This window comes from Triturus cristatus, chromosome 3_1 (assembly GCF_964204655.1).
Source record: "Triturus cristatus chromosome 3_1, aTriCri1.1, whole genome shotgun sequence".
Classification (NCBI taxonomy): Eukaryota; Metazoa; Chordata; class Amphibia; order Caudata; family Salamandridae; genus Triturus; species Triturus cristatus.
In genome coordinates, this window is record NC_140583.1 from 317,532,771 (window position 1) to 317,555,108 (window position 22,338).

The following is a 22,338-nucleotide window of genomic DNA, read 5'->3' on the forward strand; positions in this document are numbered from 1 at the left end:
CAAATGCGGCCGACAAGTCAAGGAGTACGAGAATTATTGGTTGTTGTCTATCCAAGGCCCGCCTGATATTATCAGTGACCTCGACCAGCGCCGTCTCCGTACTGTGAGCCACTCTGAACCCTGATTGTGAGGGGTCTAATAACTCATAACTCTCCAAATAACCAACAAGTTGCTGATTAGCAAGAGATTCCAATACTTTCCCTAAGTAGGGGAGTAAGGAGATCGGACGATAATTAGAGAGGAGGCTAGGATCGGCCGTGGGTTTTTTCAAAATAGGCTTCACACAGTCAGTTTTCCAACTTAAGGGGAAAACAGCTTCTGATAGTGATTTGTTAAATAGATCAGTAATGTTGTCAACCAGTGAGGGGGAAGTCGTTACAAGTAGTTTAGAGGAAATCAAGTCAGTGGGGAAACCGGATTTTATCCTCTGTAAAGTCTTAAGGACTGATTCTGGCTCTACCTCAAGAAATTCCTCAAAAAGATGGGACGGAGCCATAGGAACGTAGGGCTCGTTAACTAAGTCCGAACTGTTGATATTGGACGTCAAAGACTGATGGATGGTTAAGATTTTTTCTGCAAAAATTTTTGAAAGAGAGTCCACCCACTGTGGTGAAACAGGCACAGACGGCAGATTCCTAGGGATGGTAAATTCTTTCAGGACCTTCTAAAGCTCCTTAGTGGAATTGCCTGCCTTATTTATCCTGTTAGTGAGGAACAGTTTTTTCGCCGTTTTAATTTCCAACATATAAATATGATGAACTTCTTTATACTTGGCGCGGTCCTCTAGGCGTTTGTTCTTACGCCATTTGCGTTCCGCTATATGACACAAAGTCTTAGTGGCTCTAAGCTGGTCCGTGAACCAAGGGGCCGTTCTTATCTTGGTCTTTACCAACGTCAGCGGGGCACTAATGTCCTGCACGTTTAAAACTGCTTCCTCCAGTGAATCCAGCGTCTGGATAGCATTTTGATCAGATCTTATTAGGTCGCAGGGAAGATGTTCTAGAAAAAGAGGCAAGGTTACTTTATGCCAGGATCTTCGCCAGGAAAGATCAATTTCAAGAGACTTATTTTCCCTAGACACATTGGGAATTAAAAATTTTAAGAGGCAATGATCAGTCCATAATAATGGAACGGGAGATAATACAACTATTTCGGACTGATTAGTAAAAAGAAGATCCAGAATATGACCGGCCTTGTGGGTGGGTTCATGCACCAGTTGAGTAAGGCCTAAAATACTCATGTTGGAGATCAATTTTTCGGTGTTAGGGTTACCATATGCATCAATATGGTAATTGAAGTCCCCAATCACAAGAAAATTATCTGCTGCCAGGGCGTGGGGGGCTAAAAGTTCCAATAATTTTTCTGTGAAATTACCTTTAGGTCCGGGTGGACGATACACCAAAGCCCCCCTCCATGATCCATGCTGGCAGCCCTTGAGTTTAAAAATACAAATTTCAAGGTAACTTTCAACATGAACTTCCAAGACAGTCAGGTCAAGGTCACCGGAAGTGGCTATTAATAAACCCCCGCCTTTTGTCTGAGTCCTGTCTGCTCTTGTTATTTTATATTGAGGAGGAAAAGCGACATGTATATCAGGCAAAGCATGGTCATGAAGCCAAGTCTCTGTAATTAGACAGATATCAGGGGCCTCTTGATCTAATAGGGCCCATAGTTCAATGGAGTGCTTGGGAATAGAACGAGCATTCAAATAAACGGCACTGAGTTCCTGATGTTTTTGTCCATCTGTGATGTAAGATGGAGCCGCCTTTTCAGGTCTAATTATATAGGGGATGTTAAAGGCTATCTCGGGACTCACTATATGGTAATCAGAGCTAACCAGAGTGGGAGTGTTGAGTCCTAATAGTTCCTTCCTCGAGTATCTCAGGATAGTCATGATAGGGGATGGACAGCGGATTAACTATAAAGGGAACTCAATTTCTACCAAAAGGAAACGGAATTACCTGAATGGGAAGAGGGGTCGTGGCGACTGGCGGCGATCAGACGCGGACGGGCGCAGACAGGCTTGCCTTTGGCGCACCTTTAGCGCACCGCAAGCGTGCCGCTGTGCGCGTCCGCGTCCTAACCTGGATTAAATAGTGGTGACCGGGAGAAGCTCAGCCACTGAAACGCCGACCTTCACTTCCGGGACCGGAAGTGTATACTGCCGATCGACCCTCCGCACAATCGGCACAAGCCATGGCGGAACGGGGTCTAGGCAGAAGTAGCAGGTAAGGAGGCTTAAAGTAAGGAGTATAGCACACAGAAGATCAATGCGCAGAATAAAGGGCACACAGCAAAGTTTCTATTTTAAAAAGCGACGGTTAAAAATAGATCAAAAACAAATCTTACAGAAATTTTACTCGTGTCAGGTGCAAATGGCATAAAGCAGGGGTGCCAGTGATCTACAAGGTGCCGCTGCGCGCGTCCGTGCCCTAACCTGGATTAAATAGTGGTGACCGGGAGAAGCTCAGCCACTGAAACGCCGACCTTCACTTCCGGGACCGGAAGTGTATACTGCCGATCGACCCTCCGCACAATCGGCACAAGCCATGGCGGAACGGGGTCTAGGCAGAAGTAGCAGGTAAGGAGGCTTAAAGTAAGGAGTATAGCACACAGAAGATCAATGTGCAGAATAAAGGGCACACAGCAAAGTTTCTATTTTAAAAAGCGACGGTTAAAAATAGATCAAAAACAAATCTTACAGAAATTTTACTCGTGTCAGGTGCAAATGGCATAAAGCAGGGGTGCCAGTGATCTACAAGGTGCCGCTGCGCGCGTCCGTGCCCTAACCCGGATTAAATAGTGGTGACCGGGAGAAGCTCAGCCACTGAAACGCCGACCTTCACTTCCGGGACCGGAAGTGTATGCTGCCGATCGACCCTCCGCACAATCGGCACAAGCCGTGGCGGAACGGGGTCTAGGCAGAAGTAGCAGGTAAGGAGGCTTAAAGTAAGGAGTATAGCACACAGAAGATCAATGCGCAGAATAAAGGGCACACAGCAAAGTTTCTATTTTAAAAAGTGACGGTTAAAAATACATCAAAAACAAATCTTACAGAAACTTTACTCGTGTCAGATGCAAATGGCATAAAGCAGGGGTGCCAGTGATCTACAAGGCGCCGCTGCGCTCGTCCGCGCCCTAACCTGGATTAAATAGTGGTGACCGGGAGAAGCTCAGCCACTGAAATGCCGACCTTCACTTCCGGGACCAGAAGTGTATACTGCCGATCGAACCGCCGCACAATCGGCACAAGCCGTGGCGGAACGGGGTCTAGGCAGAATTAAAAATTTGCAAACATTCGTGACAAGAATTTTCAATTCTATTAAGGACAAGGAGGCGAGGATTATGCTTTCTCATTTCTTTATTAGAAATGCCCAGCAGCCAATCAGAACCGTTTATGAAACGAAAAAACTACAGTACCCATGAGTACCCGGGTACCACGTGACAACCATAGAGTCTCTCCTATAAAAGGTACAACAGTAGAAAGTACGTCCTCTTTCTTTGGTGAGGAGCAGTTCACAGGAAAAAACATGAAATCCAATGGAAAAAGAAGCAAGCCAGGAAACCAAGTCCATCAGCCACAGTCGGTGATCATCCTGACGCTAGAAACACAGCAAACGCCGAACAGAGGAAGGCAGCAGATGATCCAAGCGGAGTAAACAGGATAAACAGTAGAAATCACTATTTCGGGTCAGAACCTGAAAAGAAAGTACAGCCGTAATACTCATCCAATAAAGAGAGTGAAGGCAATAAAAGGGAAGGGTAAACAGAGAGAAAAAACAATGCATTGTCATAAATCAAATGCCACTGTGACAATGATAAACATGAGAATCAAACATGAATTTGGGTGGGATAATCCTCGCCTCCTTGTCCTTAATAGAATTGAAAATTCTTGTCACGAATGTTTGCAAATTTTTAATTCTATGTCAGGACAGGAGGCTCCGATTATGCTTGTTCAAAGCTGATCCACCACAACAGAAGCAATATGCTCGATAGGCTTGTAATAAAAAGTCTTGAACATAGAATCAGAAGACCAATCTGCGGTTTTCATGATGTCCAGTAATGAAACACCCATCGAGAACGCTTTAGAGGCCATGGCCCCGCGAGCCGAGTGAGCACCAAAAATGGAAACATCAATTCCAGCCTCAGATAAGAGCCATCTAACCCAGCGAGCTAATGTAGCAGGAGTAACAGGACGAAAAGGTTTTTGCAAGGCAATAAGTAGTTGACCCTGTGTATCAGAACGTAAAGGTGCAGTACATACCTCGTAATCCTTGACACATTGAACAACGCAAAGGTTGGGGTGATGAGGAAAGGAAGGATAAGTAACCGAAGAGGTAGCAGTCTTGGTGCGTTTAGAGATTAGAAAAGTGACACCCTCAGGTGTAAATCTGCGACCTGCCAAGTCTAACGCCCGCACGTCAGACACTCGTTTGCAAGAAACGAGACATAACAGCATAGTCAATTTAGCAGAGAGCTGTTTACGAGAAAGTAAGGAATTAGAAGGCCAAGCCTCCAAAAATCTCAAAACAATGGAGACATCCCAAAGCGAGACATATTTAGGGCACGGAGGGTTCGCTAGACGAATGCCCTTAAGCAATTTGGAAATTAAAGGATGTTCACCCGCCGGTTTGCCATTAATGGGAACATGGGCGGCAGAGATGGCGGAACGGAAGTTGTTGACCGTACGATAGGCCAGACCAGAAGAAGCGAGAGAAGCTAGAAAATTAATAATCAGAGCCACATCTGCTGAAGCGGGATCAACTTCCCGCTGAACACACCAGTCACACCAACGCTTCCATGAGGCTCTATATCTTTTGTGAGTACTGGGAGACCAGGCGTCACTGATGAATTTGGAAGCGTCGCATGAAAGGCCTGGGAGCGACCAGCGATCCCCGAAACTCGGCACGCCAACAGTAGGAGATTGCCGGATAGAACCAGGGGATGCGGATCGCCTAGGGGATCCAGCAACAGATTCCACTTCTGGGGAAGAAGGAACGGAACCGCACAACACATCTCCAGAAGGTCTGGGAACCATGGTTGAGCTCTCCACAGCGGAACAATGAGAATTAGCTCAGTTTGAAAACGTTTCGAGTAGGCCAGAACCCTGGGAATCAACATGAACGGGGGAAAGGCGTAGCACAGAGTGGACGGCCAAGTCTGAAGAAATGCATCTGTGGCCAGGGCTTTCGGATCCGGCCTCCAGCTGAAGAATAGAGGGAGTTGAGTATTCAGGCGAGACGCAAACAGATCTAGGTGACAATGACCCCAAGTCCGACGGAGAATGCGAAAAATGCGCGGGTGAAGGCGCCAATCGCTGAAATCGCGAAGATGGCGAGAGTTCCAGTCCGCAATCTGATTGCGGCAACCGGGAAGATATTCGGCAATAACTGTGATCTTCTGTTGAAGACAGAAGTGCCAAAAATCCTTGGCGATCTCCGCCAAAATCTTGGATCGTGTTCCCCCCAACTTGTTGACATACCGGACCGCTGAAACGTTGTCCATGCGGAGAAGAATACAACAATTGGTCTGATGAGGGGAGAAACACCGAATCGCAAAAGACCCCGCTAGAAGTTCTAGGCAATTGATGTGAAGAGACAGTTCCTGGGGAGACCAGCGACCCCCGGTGGAGATGGGGCCGCACCTGGCTCCCCAACCCCAAAGGCTGGCATCCGATTCTATCACCAGATCCGGAGCGGAGCCGAACAGGGCTCGTCCATTCCAGGCCTCCATGTGGTCCAACCACCATTGCATCTCGCTCTTCGCATCCTCGGAAAGAGGAATCAGATCTGAATAGCGAAGACCTTTTTGGAGGTGACGAATCTTCAATCTCTGAAGTGCTCTGTAATGCAGCGGACCTGGGAATATCGCCTGAATGGAGGACGCCAGTAGACCGACTACACGTGCTAACGACCTCAATGACACAATCTGTCTGGAAAGAACAGACCTCAATTCTCTCTTGATGTACCGAATCTTTTGGTGTGGTAGTAATAGTTGACAGGATAGGGAGTTCACTTGAAAACCCAGAAATTCGATTACTTGAGTAGGATTCAAGATAGACTTCTGCGGATTGACTAGGAAACCCAGGGATTGTAGAAGGTCGATAGACCATTCCAGATGGGTTAATACTGTGAGGGGTTTGTCCGCCATGAGAAGAATGTCGTCGAGATAGATTATCAGGCGGACACCCCGAGCACGGAGACATTCCACTACAGGCCTCAGAAGTTTCGTGAAGCACCAGGGTGCTGACGAGAGGCCGAATGGGAGAACTGTGTATTCGTACCATATTCCCTGCCAACTGAATTGAAGAAAACGACGATGAGGCTCGTAAATGGGAATGGAAAGATAGGCATCCTTGAGGTCGAGCCGAACCATCCAATCCCCTTCGCGCAGAAGATCGCGCAAAAGATGGATCCCTTCCATCTTGAAGTGTCTGTAAACTACACTTCCGTTGAAATCCTTCAAATTGAGGACCAGACGATTGCCACCCCCTTTTTTCTGAACCAGGAAAACATTGCTGATGAACCCGTGAGGGTGGGGGACAGTTGACCTGATTGCCCCTTTGGCGAGAAGGGATTCTATCTCTGCCGAAATAAACTTTTGGTCCTGAAGAGAAAAATGGAGAGGAGGAGGGGGGAGGGATTGATGTTGGGTCTGATAGAATTCTATTTTGAAACCTTGAACAGTTTGCAGAACCCAAGCATCGTTGGAGATTTGACGCCAGTTCTGGAGAAAAAAACGTATTCTGCCCCCCAGAACCACCTCGGAAAAAGAAATCAAACTCACCTGAGGTATTAGAGTCTTGGTAAGCACCTTGGTTGCCACCGGAACGGCCTTTCCGGAATTGACCTCTCCCTTTTCGGGAAGGATAGAAGTTTGAGCGGGTGTTGTAGCCGGAGTCCTGACCCCCGCCTCTCTGGGACTGATAACCTCTCTGGGAGGAGTTATTGGAGCCACGGCCGAACGAGCGTCCCCTATGTCGTCCGGCCCTGGCAAAAACCGGACGAAGTGCACGCTTGATAGAAGCTTGCGCCTTATCCAAACCACTGAAGGTTGCAACAAATTTAGTGAGTTCCTTAAGGAACGGTTGGCCGAATAATAGACCTTGTGCCACCGGACCAGACTCGGAAGTAGAGAGTTCCGCCAATTTTGGATCAATCTTTAGAAGAATAGAGCGGCGACGCTCACTTGAAATGGCACAATTTGCGTTGCCCAACTGGCAAATAGCCCTCTGAGCCCATTCTATGAGTTCATCTGGATCCACAAGAGATTCTGCTTCCTTGGCCTGAAATCCGAGATCAAGGATCTTGGTGAGGGGTCCCATTAAATCCAACATTTTATCTTGGCAGGACCGCCAAGATCTGTCCAGACCCTTTTTAGGATCCTTAGCAAATTTTTTCAGATAGGAAAGCATTGTGGGGTCAATTTCAGGAGTGTCTGCCAGGTGATCTGCAAGATCCGGGCGAGGGCACTCGGAGCGGAGGCGAGCCCTAACCTCCTTTTCAAAAGGTTGACGGATGTGCGCCTGGACATATTCAGCTACCGCAGGAGAAGGAAGCCATGAAGATGAATGGGGTCGATATATCTCCGAAGGCTCAAAGGTTAGGACTTGCGGGTGAGTAGGAGCGTCCACGTAATGCTCCTTGCGAGCCTTCTTGCGTGGTGGAGGGACATCCTGGTCAGAAGAGGAAGAAGGAGGACCGTCAGAGTCAGTATGACAGGCTGCCGAGGTAGAAGCGCCTACCAAAGGACTGGAGGAAGCCTTTTCTGAGGCTAGAGTTTTAGCCAAACGTTTGAAATCCGCCCTATGTGGATTTATTGGTGATTTGGAAGAGCGAGAAGAAGGCAACCAACCTTGCTGCTTTGCATATTGCGTCAAATGACGCTTCAACGGATTAATAGCGTGGACTAGGGCTTTGGTAACGGAGTGCTGAACACCTTGGTCCAATGCTTCTACTAAATCTTGCTCAAGGAAACCTGAGCTCTCCTCCTCATAGGAGTAATCATCCTCATCAAAATACTCCTCCATTATTCTTAGCTTCACTGGAAAAGTGAAAGTAATGCCCACCAAATGACAATTTAATGTCAATAAATATTACAATGCCAAAGGCACAATTCAGGGGGAGTGAAAAACCCCACAGCAAGCCAATTAATGGACAGAAAAAGGCTGACCAAAAAATAAATAATTAAATTAATTGTGGAGGGAGGGCTTGCTGAGTCACTCTAGGCAGAGCCTATGCGTAATTATACAGCCCCAGGCCTTTAAACAGCAAAGGGCGTCGATGGGGCTGAAGAGAAGCTGAGGCAGTGGGCAGCGGTGTGAAGAACAACCGATTCCTGAGCTCCGTGTGAAAACACGCTTTGTAAACAATGAAAATGGCCGCCGCGCATGCGCGGAACGGCCGCCTCAGATTCTAAGTAAACAGAGAAGCACGCGCGCTAGCGCGAGCTTCTCAGCCCCTTTACTCCCACTCCACTGAACTCGGACACCGACGCTCGAGCGAGCGTCACGCCCTAGGGAGGTGAGACCACGCTCCCTGCATGCGCGCCGCGCGAAGCGGAGCAGACTAAATAAATGAACCGCGTGAGACAGCGCGCAACAATGTAGCAGTAATAAATACAATTTGGAAGCGAGCGCGTCCCAACAGTAGTGCACAGACAATAATGCAACAATGTTACATGAATAAGAAGAAAAGGCACTTAACTGGCTGCGGAGCAGCAAAGAAAGAGGACGTACTTTCTACTGTTGTACCTTTTATAGGAGAGACTCTATGGTTGTCACGTGGTACCCGGGTACTCATGGGTACTGTAGTTTTTTCGTTTCATAAACGGTTCTGATTGGCTGCTGGGCATTTCTAATAAAGAAATGAGAAAGCATAATCGGAGCCTCCTGTCCTGACATAGAATTAGCAGGTAAGGAGGCTTAAAGTAAGGAGTATAGCACACAGAAGATCAATGTGCAGAATAAAGGGCACACAGCAAAGTTTCTATTTTAAAAAGCGACTGTTAAAACTACATCAAAAACAAATCTTACAGAAATCTTACACCTTGTGTTGAAAGGATTCAGCTAAGGAGTTACAAATCATCTGACTGGCATTAGTGTGTGGCATAGCTGGCAGTTTAGACAACTTCTTTACTGTGGTAAATAAAGCTTCAGGGCATGTGTTGGCCGCTCTGATTTTCTCTGTAAAGTAGGAAGCCTTTTCCCTAAGGATACGTTTCTTGTACATTTGAATGGATTATTCATATTCAGTTTTAGTGGGTAAGTTGTCTTCAAGTCTCCATTTTGTCTCCAGTTTGCGGCATAGTTGTTCCTGAGCTCTAAGAATATCATTAAACCAGGGTTCGGAAGGTGAGTACCTGGCATGTCGACAAGTTTTAGGAGTAGCTAATTGCGTCATAGCTGAATCAAGCAAGAAATGGTAGTTAGCTGCCGCTTGATCGGGGTCAGTGGGCGACAGCGTTTCTTAAAGAAGCGGATTTAGCAATTTTGCCCCTTGTTTTTTAACATAAGCGACTGACAAGAGATTCTATGAGGACTTTGGGGCGTTGCTTATGAGGTGGTAAGATTTCAAAGAGAATTGCCTTATGATCAGGCCACATCAGAGGCAGGGATCTGGTCCATCTTAAATGAGGGTTTAGACCAATTGCCCTGCCCACTATCTCTCCATCATCACCAATTAGATCACCATGTCTATAACCAACAACTTTAGGTTAGAGGTCAGTCTTGGTCCTTCTTTTAAACATTTAAAAGACATTTTGAGGACATGGTTAGCATTCACTTGACATTTATAGACCAGTAATATCTTATTTGGGTACTAAGGCATTAAATCATGACTTACATATAGATGCTCTTAATCCCTATGAGTGCACAGGGAAGGCTGTACTATTCCTTGAGTTAATGGTGCATTACCTATTCTGGGCAATGGTCACAGATATTAGCTCAGATACCGACTGCCATAATTTACATATACACTTGCAAGATTTAAAGTCTTCTGATATTGCTTTTTTGCCGTTTTTTAACTGGACACTAGTGAGAAAATGGGAATCCTACCTCTTCGGTCACAATATGCAAGATTGTAAATTAGGGATGTGCCCACCAGAGCTGGGCATTTCTCTTATATTTGGTGACACAGGCATATTCTGCACAAACGTTCACACTGATGACATCTGGCTGACAGCCTAGAACAAATAGAAGACCTTGTGAAAGAACCAGGACTCTGTGAAGTATTTTCTCACTTTCTTTGTAATAACTCCTGGAGGGTATATTTTATTTGTAGTCATCTTTATTTTTATTTTCCATCTGCTTGTTAGCACAATAGTTAACAATTTAGCCCTTTTTCCCCAATGGTTTGAATTTTTGGAATATCCCTGTATAGAACGTTTACACAATAGTAGAAATGAACGCCTATGCCTCTACTAGGAAACTATGTTCCCGGTGAGTCTCTGCGATGCCATGACGAAGCACACTATGATGTTACGAAGCTCTGCGCCTTCAAGCCACGCCCCCTAGCCTCTGCAGTGACCGACAAATGCTTTTAAAACCCGCTCTCTCTCCTTGGCTTCCATGATAAGCCTGGAAGAGAGAGGGTACACAAGTAGGTGTAGCGGCAGCATGCAACCCTTTAGGACGTGAGTAGTGGATTATCCCCACCTCTAAGCTATCTTTCACAAGGCATGGTTGCCTTACGGTGCTTTACATGTCATTTGACTCATGAGTTATAGGAACTTTTGTTCACTCATTTTTAGGTCTCGCCTGACCCAGCGCATGCGCTGGTCTGGCGAGACTTATTGAGAGGGCTCCAAAAAGTGCTACCAGGCCAGCCTAGAGCTACAGTGCATGTGCGCGGGCGCGCGCGCCGCGTTTGACCCGCGATTACTTTCACTTTCGCGGCCCCATCGCGATCAAACATCAAAGCGGCCGCACGGACGCTTGTTTTATTTTCCCTTAACTGCTTATCTTGCACTTTTGCTCCGTCTCCAACTTTCCCGCTATAGCACTTATGGAATAAATTTACTTTTTGCCACCTTTTGATTGTTTCTTGAGTGTAAAAAAATGTAATGTTCTGCTAATACCCAAACACAATTTTCTTATTTGCAGCTCCTACGATTTTGCACTTCCGTCTCCAACTTTCCGATAAAGTCTGTCCGGTTGTGGATGATGAAGCACAGGAGTGCGTGCGCGCCCATTAACCTCTAGAAGCTGTCTCGCCAACAGTCTCTTCCTGTCCCCATCAATACGCCAATGCTGCCTCCGAAGAGGCCACCTCACTTCCGGGACTTTGACTAACTTGGCGGTCGTCAGCTCTTTATAACAAGGGGGATTGGTTTGCGGGAACACGACTTCCATTTCGTGGCCGCTAATGATTGGCATCCAGCACTGTTCTTGGCGTTACGTTACCCACCACCTCCCGCTTGTCAGGAAGCGCCGAGCTGCCCCCTGATTAGCTGCTAGTGATTTGACATGTACAGTCAAAAACAGTGTCGGTGGTACTTAATGTCACCTCAGCCACCTTCATGGTTTTGCTTTTCGGTTGGCTAAGCTCACTGCTTTGCTTAAGTTCAGAAGAGCGAAGCAACCATAATGACGGGAAAGGCTGTGCCTGAGTATACGCTTCCTCACTTTGCTTTCGCACAAGAAGGGTTAAACTCAAACATTCCTTGGTTTTAGGCTGTCACTTGCAGTAGCTGCGCTGCTTGGTGTTTCAGTGGAGAGGAATTGATCGTGCATCTTTAGGAATAAGACACACACTCGTCTCTCGGCAATAAGAGTGCATGTCCCGGAGCAGACGAGTACTACTTTCCTCGTACTTATGTCCTGTACCCATGATCAACTATCCAGCAGTGTGCAGCTATGGGATGCACAGAGGGGCACTTATTCCCAACAGATTACTTATGTAAAATGATGGGCGATGCAGTGTTCCTGGCCCTAATCCGTTTCCAGGCCCAAAAGAGCCCAAGCAGGCAATGCCCTCACCCTGTCGCTCTGTGTCAAAGCTGGACACAGGAGGAACGAGAGTGAGGAGAGGAAACAAAACCTCATGAGTCATTGCTTTTTAACACACGCGATTTTGTCCTTGCTGCTTTTTTTCCAGAAGGAGAGGACGGAAACTTCTTGACAGGGTGAAGATTTTTTTGAATATGTCCGTATTATGAGCACCTATCAGAACAAGGCAGGATATTTGAGACCATGTGTGCCAGCACTTGGTTCCTTTTTAACTTAGAGTACCCCTCCCACCTCACCATGGTGAAATGCCTTTATTTACATCGCTGGTGCTTTCAGATCCCTTCCGCCTCACAACACACCATGATAAAAGCACCTTTATTTATTTAATATCACCGGTGCTTTCAGGCCCCTCCCACCTCCCAACACAGCCTGGGAAAGCGCCTTCATTTATTTAGCATCACGGGCGCTTTCAGATCCCTCCCGCCTCCCAACACAGCATGGCTAAGCGCCTTTATTTATTTAATATCACCGTCGCTTTCACTTTGGGCTCGTCTGCTGAGAGAGGCTAGATGTTAAGTCTGAGTCTAAGGTAAAATTCCGAAAGATGGTGGGGAAAATACACGTGTTTGGTGTGGGTTATGTAATGGCAGGCTATTATGTTCAACTGTTTGGACTGTACTGAGTTCTTGTGGAGGGCTACTCGATTATTTTGGGCTAGAGGGAGGGAAAAGTCTTTGACTTATTTCAAACCATAAGCTGCCCACTTTCGTTCATTTGATTTGTGCTCTTCTTGATGTATTCTACTGTAATAATCAAAATAACTATTCTTATATAGCTTTGTATTTTGAGCTTCTGTTTCTGTGTGCTGCAAATATGTGTTTTATATTACCCAATTTTGTACTCCATTTTCCCGACCTCTTACGGACATAAAGCTAAACCTGGCTCTAGACTGAAATATCATACTAATTGCCCCCTATCTGGGAAACAGCTGAAACCCACACACTGAAGAACCTCCAGCTATTAATGTCTGCTAAGCCTCCTGGACTTCTGTTGTCTCTGCCATGCTAGTTCCAGTAAAATAGCTCAGTGGGTTAATATGCCTACTGCAAATCTGCGCAGGCCAAACCACAGTTTATTAAGGTAAGTAATAATCCTAGTTTTATTGAAGCACAGTAAATAAATAGCAATCGTGTGATTAAGTCATCCTGCATCTCTGATATAAATTACTTTCAGGTCTTTACAAGTGTGTTAATGCCTTATGTATTACAATCAAACAGTGCACTTGCGTGGAAAATGATGCAAGGCACTGACAAACATCTTCGCTCAAAAAGTGTTACTTTGTGAAATGTATTTCGAATATCTTGAAAAATATTAAGCAGTTTCGCACACTCCTAGGGAATTGTAAAAAAACATGTTTTCACTTTAACCCTGGCAAGTTTTGCCCATAGTTCATAAAACTGCAGATACTCAGCTGGATTGTATAGGGGCTTGGAAAAGTGAAGTGTGTGACCAGTAGTCATAATTTCAAGGTCTTTAATTCACAATGTTTGAGGTCCTGGTCCAAGCTCAGGAACCTCTGTTAAATATTTAAAGCCTGCTGCAAACAGATCCGTTGAGTACCACCTGCATCTAGAACCTAGTGGTTTCTTATTTAATGTACAATCTCACTACATAAAAAACACTGGTTTCCCCTATTACCACTCACGTTTCCAATATGCCCACTGCCATGATAAGGGCGGCCAGGACATGTATTTTTTTTCTGGGGCTATTGTTTTTTTAACTTTTCATGCTATTAGTGTGGTCTGAAAATACCAGCATGTGCTCTTGGCATAGCTCTTCAATTCCTGGGGCACAGCACCCAGGACAATGTGCTGCATGGCTAAACACTTATAAGGTCCCCAAAGGCGAGACCTATTGGCTATGCCAATGCTTATTTAATCTCTCAGCAGTGCATGCTGGTCAATGTGTGACAACAGGGACATGCTCCCCTGCCCCCCAAGTGGTAGGACTGTTATCCCAATAGGTCAAATGTGAGTGTGATTTCAAGGGGCACTCATATGGAGATATGCTATCTCAATATGATGCATGGATTGCTTTTAAGGCATGTTGATAATAGGATCAAACAAGAAATGAATGTGATTAATATGTTGTGGATACACAACCCAGGATATTCGCAGGGCATTGTTTGTATGTGGGGTGGCTCTAATGAGCTTGATATGTATTTTCCACTAAAAGTATGAAGTGACACTGCACAAGACAATGGTTACCAATACCTTTTGAATGTATTCCTGTGGAAGCAGTCATTGTTTTCTTTTATTCTTTCTTCTCCGGAGTGTGGTTCCCATACTATATGAATGCTACACAATATAGAAAAGAAGAATTGTCTTTTACAGGAACAACAATCCTATTAAAAGGTGAGTCAATTTACTCTCCCTGCAATCAGTGTAAGTATTGCATGCCCCACACTTAAGGGACTTCGGGTGAATTTACTTTTACACAGAGGCAACAGATTTCATTACGTCCTGATGAAAGCCCTAGACCTGCGAGGCAATAGAGCAGGAGTTGAAACATGTTGACGACCTGACGGTCATAGTACCATCATATCCTAGGGACCCCCAGTAAGTCGATTTTAATCCACACTTATACAAACCTCTAATAGCGGAATACCTTGGTCAGCTTGAGGGATTTTTATCTTTATAGCCTTCCCAGTAGAAACAATATCAAAAGAGCTCCCTGGAATATGAATATGAGTTCATTGTGGCTTTTAGGGGCCAGATGATGAAGCATGCCACTACTAGAGAGGGTGAGGGCCACAAAATAAAAAGAAAGCGATTTCTTTTTTCCTATTGAAAAGAGACTGGGTATCCACGTGGGATAGCAGTTACTTTAGACTGGCAAGGACCCCTCAAATTGTGTGCATATGCTTACCAGTGCCTCCAGGTTTTTGAGTTCTGGTTGGTATTAACTCGTGGTTTAACAGTGACTTCTAGTGTTGAGCTTCTATCATTCTTCGGTGGAATTCCATCGAAAAAACTACGTCGATGAGAGCTTCATCCCCCGTCAGGATATGCAAACCCTTCAAAATGCTCTCAAAAGAAATAAGTGTAGTAACGAAGCGGCACACACAGGGGTAGGAGAAAGTAGATCTAATCCTCATGAATGGAGCTAGGACAACCACAATGAAAAGGCGTCTGGTTGAGTCAACCGTCACCTCCAAAATGACAAGAATTTCCCCCAACATTCCACATAACAAGTAGAACACTACACACCTTTCCCCTTAACAAAAAAAACCCAAAATTAAATAAATATATACACAAGAGTTAAAACATAGAAAGTAATTATATACGAAATGCTTGACTATATATTGCATATGATGCCCAACATCAACATTGAATAAATCAAAACTGAACAAAATCTTTCAGTTTCATGGGCACGTTTTTAACACGTGAACTTCTCCTTACTTCCACAACATGTTCTTCACCCATAGGTTGAGTATTGCCTTGTGCCACTTGATTATCCAAATCAGTAGTTGGAACAGAGCCTGCCCAACAAGAATCTTGCTCACACTGGCATCAGACTCACTCAAACCCTGAGTATTCAGATCGTCATACATATCATCAGAACCAGCCATCCATTCACTATCCTCATCAAGCTTCCTGTAAGGAAATTTCTTTCTCGAACTTACCCTGTCCTTCAAAACTTCAGTGCACTCATCACTCGTAATCCCATATAGCTTCTCTCCAACATGAAATTTGCACACAGAAATACGCCTAAAATTCAATATTTTTCCACCTTCTACTCTTACTGCTTTACTAAAAACATCAATCACTTCCACGGAATCAGACCATTTGAACAACTTCTTGTTTGATAGTCCCCCAAATGGTACACTGACCATATCCCCTACTTTCAATTTTGACTCCTTAGAGTGATTCTTGGAACTGTCACCGTTCACCTTTTCTTGGTACTTCTTAAAACTCTCCCTGACTTTAGCAAAATCCCAAACTGTATCATACGAATTTTTCTCTTTTAACCACCAAGGCATAAATTTAGATCCAGGTCTCCTGCCATGCAACATTACAAAAGGAAATAACCCTGTAACAGAATTGGGTGATGTATGATAAGTCAACAAAGTTGCCCTTAAAGCTTTTCTCCACTGCATACCACTTTTAATAGCTAGATGAATAGACTCCTTAACAACTCTGTTGAAGCATTCCACTTGACCACTAGCCTGAGGATGATAATTAGACACCCTCTTATGTAGGACACCACGGGCCTAATGTATCAAAAAAGAGTTTTGCGATTTTCAAATTGCGATTTTTAGCGAATCACAATTAGAGAATCGCAAAATGCAATGTAGGTAGGATTTGCTAAACATTTTGCGAATCCTACATATTCCTTATTTGCGAATCGCAAATTGAGATTCGCAAATAAGGAATACGTTCCCATTCATTCCTATGGGCTAGGAGGCCCATAGGAATGAATGGGAAGACATTCTCAATGTGTGATTACCAATTAGAAAATTTCAAATTGAGAATGCAATTTCAGGGTTGCAAGGGTGCCAAAGGGACACCCTGTTGCACCCCTGAAATATGCATGTGTGCACATTTTACGCACATTTTACTAAGGGCATGTACGTGTGACATATGGCACTTTTAAAAAATCAAAAAAGTGCTTTTTTAAAGAAAATCCCAAATTACCACCAACTTGAAGTTGGTGGTAATTTGCAGTTCCTTAAGGCCAAATAGCAAATTCCTGGTGCTTCCAGAATTGCATTTAAGGAATCGCAATTTGCAATTCCTGAATTGCATTCGCAAAATAGAGAATCGCAAATTTTGCAATTCTCTGTTTTGCGATGGCCTTTTGGGATGATACATCCCAAAAGGGTTTTTCTAATTCGCAAACAGGCCGATTCTGAGAAACTGCCCGTTTGCAAATGGGAAAAAGGCTTGATACATATGGCCCATAATCTTTTGAGAAACTATTCTAGTTCTTTACTTACAACTTGTGGACCATTGTCGGAAATAAGTTCCTCCGGTAACCCTTCACGACAAAATATGAACCCCTGACCCTGGTAATACACAGGACAAGTGATTCATACCCCTCTGATTATACCTCTTTTTACTCTAAGTCTTCATCATTATCTGATTTCTTAATACTTGTTCGAAAGTAAGAGTTTCAAACGCACAAGAACCTGCTAAAGTACACAGTGCAGATTCGTAATCTGCTATTGATTCCTCTTCCTTTGTGCGCTTGAATAAAATTTGAACCTTTCCCTCAATACGTTAATCCCCTTTCCAAAACGGACCTTCAGCTGTCTAATTGCCTGTTCAAAAACAATCATGTCCCCCACATCCTCTATAGGAGGAAGATTACTAAATTCCTTCAAGCCTGCACCACCCAGACAATGCTTTAGTAATGCTAGTTTCCTTTTAGCAGAACAAACCATAGTTCCCACTCATTTTGGGCTCACCCGCCACTTGTAAAAAATGTGGTGGTGTTGCAAATTTGGTCATAATGGAAACTACATCAAACAATACCAAGATTGCCCAAAGAGAATATAAAAGATACAGTATAATTCTTACTGTTACTTAAGGTGTGCCTGTCACCGACAATACAGGCTGGAGAACCTTCTATTTCCAAAGGTGTGCCTGTCACCAAAAGTTCAGGCCAGTATTTGTAGAAAACTCAAATGAGGGAATAGCGTATTCACAGAAAATTGCAGGCAAAATAAGGCGCTGTGAACGGCAATGGAATATACACCATACGGTATAATAGAAATACTACAGTGAAGGAGAGAAATACAGGCCTGAGCGACAGCCCAACCCAAAATGTACGCCGAAGCATGTCCACAACGGCCTGATGTCACCGCAAGATTGCCCAGAATCACACTGACCATCGGGCGCAGAGCCGTCACCAATTGCCACCACTAATTCCGCGAAAAGTCAATGAAATTCTCTTCAGGCAACTCACGACACTCTAAAAAATGTGGAAACTCTTCTGCGGCACAACAGCAACTCGTGCTGCAGATTCTCCACTGCGCCACCGATGCTGAATACACAAACAGGTGAGTGCTGCCTTCGTTTCTACCCAGTCGTTGCCAAATTCATGTAGTAACGAAGCAGCACACACAGGGGTAGGAGAAAGTAGATTTTAATCCTCAGGAAAGCAGCTTGGACAACCACAATGAAAAGACATCTGGTTGAGTCAACGTCACCTCTAGAATAACAAGAATCGCCCCCAACATTCCACATGACAAGTAGAACACTACAATAAGGATCATCAACACTTGTCTTGACTTCAGAACAGTAATGAAGGCTCAGCTGTTCAGTGTCAAACTGACTCTCTCATACCTCTTTCACATCCTACTACTTCCATTAAAGCTACTGGGGCAGCCCCTTACGAAACTTTATTGCCGTCGTGACGCAGCAGCGGCGTAAACCATGCACCACGTTGCGCCTTATTTACAATGTGACGCTTCTAGGGAGAGGCGTCACGTTGTAAAGCCCTGTGCCATATGAAACCTGCATCAGGTCTCATGTGGGTGTTCCTGCGCAGATGGGGCATTCTGTCGCAGGTACGCCTCGTAAAAGTGACGCAGTGAAATCTACAAGATTTTGCTTAGTCACTTTTCCGTCCATGCTTTGTCAAAACCCTGCGCCTGCTTGAAGCAGGCGTAAGGAGTGACGCTGCATGTTAGGCATAGGGCGCCCTGAGCATTGCTGGAGTTGCGTCGCGCTTGCGACACGACTCCAGCAATGTGCCGCCCTTATGCCATCAGATGCGACACACATTGCCCTATCCTTGCTCCACAGTGCACCACATTGTAAATGCGACGCATTTGTGGTGGCGCAGGGAGGGAATTTCGTGTCACTTCTTTTCTGTCGCATCCCTGCTGATTTGCAGAGATGCACCAGAACTCGTAAATCTGCCCCCAACAGTGGAGCACATTCTGTAGATATCACACACGACAACGTGAATAGCTGCTTACTGCAAACAGCAAGCTCTTTGAGACACCATCACAGGGTAGGCAGGTGGTATGGAAATTCAACAAATGAACGCTGCCCAATACAGTGCATCATAGAACATATGTCCAAACAAGGTTGCATAAAAAGACTCTACAGACAAGTTAACAAGGTAACCCTATAAAATACATCACAATCCCATTATATTTCATCAGCAGGTGGAGGAGAAATCTTCTATTCTTGTTCCCAATCCATATTCTTAATGGTGTGGGTAAAACAGTGCATTTTAAATGGGTAAGCTAGGATCCTGTTGGATGATACCCTTAAAACAATTCCTAGCTGCCCCATATATGTCACACTGTCCCTTTTAGTACAGTGATTGTCTGACTTGATGTCTAGGAGTTTTCCCTGACTACTTCCTCTCCCATATTTGATGGCAGAGGTCTCTCTTGCAAAGGAAAGCATCTCCCCTTGTCAATCTTTCAAATCCCCTAAACCTTCAACAGACAAAAGACCACTACAATCAATGGAGCCACAGACTTTAGCAATCCCCCAGAGGAAAAATGCAGGGGCTACAAGGAGATGTACACCTTTTCCTCATCTCCTGTCAGATGGACCAGCACTCCCGAACCACAATCACTCATGTAGTGCCTTGATACCTGCTGGCTTAGAGCGCTACATAAGTTTCTTTTTCACTTCATAGTAATTTTTATTTAGATCTGCATGTTCGGCACTGATGTAATAGGTATATTTATTCATTTCACAAAACAATAAAAAATAAAAATGTAAGGCTCCAAACTATATATCCAATCAAGATACTCCAATACTTAGATTTCCGCATTTGGGAGTTTATTTATGCAAATTTGAAGCTTGTCACACAAGGCAAACGATAAGCTTTGGAAAAATGTGCCACACGCATTAGCTTCTTAACACAAGTACTCATATTAACAACCGTAGGCATCCCTGTATACAGGTAAGTTATAGTGCTATAAATAATTCACACGTGTCTGTGATGACAAGAGGCCTTCCAGTGCCCGACTAGTACCATGGCTGCACTATAGCAGATGCATAGGAAGCTTTAAACCAATTATCTAGGGCATGCAGAAACAGCTAAAACTCTGCAGTTAAAAAAAAAAATATTTGGGTGACATGGCTGGTAGAAGAGATTTCTGCATGCTTTGTTTCAGTAATATAATCCTCGTTGACACAGTAAATATGTATATATAGGACTTGCAAAAAGAACGTTATTTTAATGTTGATTTAATAATTATTTTTCACAATATCATTAAAATATACTTTCTTTGGGGGCGTGGCTAGCGGCCAAAGCAAATGGCCGCTGCCTAGAGAGGATCCTCCACCGTAGCACCTTCCCGTCGATCCGATCATTAATCCGGCGGCGCAGGACACCTTACAGAGAGCGGATGAGGCGTTGGAAGCATTGCGGACACGAATGAGTGGTCTTTGAGCCCCGTGCGCATAATACTCAGCTGCCTACGTCGTGTGCAAGAGACGTGGCCTTCGAGGTACGGTGGAGCTGGGGTATTGCATGGCTCGGGGGCCGTGGAGAACTGAGGGCGGCACCGACCAGTTTGCCGAAAAAGGACACGCGGCAATCAACCGATTTTGTGGCAGCAATTACACCCAACGCTTGAGCAACGTGCGATTGGGCAGGCAGTGTAAAGCTCTGTACATTTGGTGCTACCCCTTACCGAAGTTGAATACTATATTTAGTGGTTAACCTGTCTTTTTATAGCATTCGAAGACTATTTTACGTCAATTTTAGTATTCAGTAGTATTCTTTTTGTGAAGCCTAGTGTATGAAGACTACTGGAATGTGAGTGATACTTCTTGAACACTAACAGAATACTTCTCAAATACTTATTTGCTAATCAAATAGTCTTCATTTACAATGCAAAAAAATCAGTGAATATGAATACTACAGGACTGTAATGAATATTACCAGACTACTGATCACATTATTCTATTCAAGTGTTGCTGAATTGAATGATTGTGTATGCAGAGATCTGTATGAATAAGCTATTATATGTTTACTACTAACATATTAAAAGATGTATGAGCAAAGCATTTTTGTCCAAAACTTTGAAAGCTTTACTGAATGGTATGGCTAGGTTAATAATATATCACAATACTAACAAACCAACATGCATGTATATATTTTCATTATTATTAGCATCAATTTGACTTATCAGAGCCTTAATTGTAGTGCTATAAAAAGATGTACCATCTTGTCTTCATTGCTTGATTTTGCTTGTGCGAAAGTGTCACTCATAATCATTGAATGTCACTCATAATGACACTAAAATTATGAAAATGGCACACATGGCAATCTAAAACATTGGCAGCTATGACAGTGACATGGATAAGGGTTCGCTTAATAATTGGTTAAGTGAATTAGAACTATACAACCCCCAAATGCACTTCAATTTTAATTAGGAGCTAAAAAAATGCAAACTAACTTGTGAAACTCATGCCTTTTGACATTACTACTGTAAATGGTTTGAGCTTTAAAAGTTGTTTCTGCGTTTTTCAGACAATTTAATTTAAATATTTTACATTCATATTTTTATTTTCATGCTACAATACGTTATTGATTGAACTACATATAAAGCTGTTTGCTTTACAAAGGATAATAAATGTTTCTCCTCGATGTGCTCGTTCACTTTTGTAACCTATTTTCATCATTATGTAGAACTCCAGTTCTTTCAGGCTTTCGACTTTCTTCTTTTGGTCTTCTGTTGATGTGCGTTGGGCTTGTTCTGTTGAGAAGAGTTGAGTTGGGCTCTTTTTGGGCTCTATTTTGTCCAACTTGGGCTGCAAAGTTTCCTTTGCTCTGCTGCGCCTGCGCAGTGTTTTGAATTGAAAATGAAGTTGGTGGAGGCGCGTGAACTGCTGTGTCCATCACCAGAAATGCCCCTTAAAACTCCCCCTGATCCACTGGCACCAGTCGAAGGTAGGGGGACGTTCACGCATGGAGGGTTGGGGTGGTGAGCTTGCTGGCCTAAGTGCATACATGCCAGCATTTCAGAAGTGCAAAGTTAAAAAAAAAAATCGGGAGAATGGGGCCTGCTTGAATCGGGTTACTGTCATGTATGGGCTTTGGAAGTGTGCCGCTGCAGGACATTTGAAACGCAAAATGCACGTTTTTTTTTTACCAAGCATGCGCGCAATGGCAGGGCAAGTTTCACTCTGCGAGCCAAATGGCAGTCCAGCTGAGGAACAGGCTGTTTTGGAACAACAAGTCTACAGCTGGGCTTTTCACTTTGACTGTAATATTAACTTCCAAGCATTGGTTCTTGTAAGGTGCGCACGCACACCCAAGCGCGCAGTGGTTTGTGTAAAGCAGGCACACACTTCACTGGACATCATAGACCGTTTTCGCATCCGTGCTTTTAAAAAGCGAGCGGCTTG

General features: G+C 44.3%; 2 protein-coding genes across 3 annotated transcripts in view; one reads left to right on the forward strand and one right to left on the reverse strand.

Annotated features, from left to right (window-relative positions):
- LOC146860185 (dual oxidase maturation factor 1-like) overlaps nt 1-22,338 on the reverse strand; it is a 465,978-nt gene that overhangs the window by 199,382 nt on the left and 244,258 nt on the right. The gene's annotated exons all lie outside the window — the stretch shown is intronic.
- Nucleotides 21,697-22,338, forward strand: part of LOC146860186 (dual oxidase 1-like) — a 1,129,619-nt gene continuing 1,128,977 nt past the window's right edge. Inside the window, exon 1 of the mRNA XM_085644023.1 lies at nt 21,697-21,880. The gene's annotated coding sequence lies outside the window, so the exon portion shown is untranslated. The remainder of the gene's footprint in view (nt 21,881-22,338) is intronic.